A 1,163-nucleotide genomic window follows, 5' to 3' on the forward strand; every position below is an offset into this window, starting at 1 on the left:
TGTTATTTCATAATTAGAAAGGTCTTACACATTCACATTATCTTACAATAATTGTCCTTTGGCCTCCTCTAGTGCCTTTATGATTTTATTGATCGATTAAAATTTTTTTTCTGGTGTAATTTGTGAAATGTGTGCCCAATTTAATTTTTTCCAAATGATATTCAATTGTTCTAATCCCATGTGTTGATTTTATTTTTTTACTTATACAATGATGCTATCTATGAATAAAGGCAGTTTTTTTTTCTTTTCTTCTGAGCTTTATGCCTTTCATTTGTTTTTCTCACCTCATCATACTTGCTAAAACCTCTAGTGAAATGTTGGCTGAAGCGGGGGTAGGGGCGGGTGGAAGGGGGTTGCGGGGAGGCGGAGGGCATCTCCGCCTTGTTCTTGATCTTCCCGGGAGAGCAAACAGGTAGGCTATCAGCTGGGTATATATTGCCAAACTGCTCTCCACCAAGTTTATGCCAATTTGAACTACTCTGCAGTGTATGAAGTTGCCTGGGAAACCATAACCATTAAGTATGATGTTAGTTGTACATTGTAGATGGCCTTCATCAGATTGAGAAAGTACCCTTCTATTCCTAGTTTGTTGAGAGTTTTTTGTCATGAATTTTGACAAGTGCCTTTCTCCATCTATGGAGATGATCATATTTTTTTGTGTGCCTTTATTCTGCTAATGTGGTGAATTATATTAATTTATTTTTAAACATTAAATCAACCTTGCATTTCTGGAATAAACTCCACTTGGTCACGATTATTATTATTTTTATACATTTCTTGATTCTATTTGCGTATACTTTGTTAGGATTTTTATATTATGTTCCTGAGGGATATTAATTTGTAACTTTCTTTTCTTATAATGTGAATTGATTTGAGATACCGCTTTAGTCACATACCAAATTTCCATATATGTCTGAGTCTATTTCAGGATTTTATATTACATTCTGTTCCATTAGTATTTGTCATTTCTATCTCATTATTGTTAATGGATGCACTGTTGGATATGTAGGAATTAGGTTATTACTGGTGTCCTGCTATTATAGACAACACTGTAATAAACAATATTTTGGCTACATTTTTTTCCCACTCCATGATTATATCCCTGGAATAAATCCTTAGAAGTTGAATAGCTGGGTTATGGGCAGACATAATTTTAAGAATTT

General features: G+C 33.8%; 1 long non-coding RNA gene across 1 annotated transcript in view; it reads left to right on the plus strand.

The window, feature by feature from the left end:
* The window catches only part of LOC109372862 (uncharacterized), a 12,611-nt gene that overhangs the window by 10,278 nt on the left and 1,170 nt on the right, over positions 1-1,163 (plus strand). The window lies entirely within an intron of this gene.

The sequence above is a fragment of the Hipposideros armiger genome, unplaced genomic scaffold (genome assembly GCF_001890085.2).
Source record: "Hipposideros armiger isolate ML-2016 unplaced genomic scaffold, ASM189008v1 scaffold_668, whole genome shotgun sequence".
NCBI classification, from domain to species: Eukaryota; Metazoa; Chordata; class Mammalia; order Chiroptera; family Hipposideridae; genus Hipposideros; species Hipposideros armiger.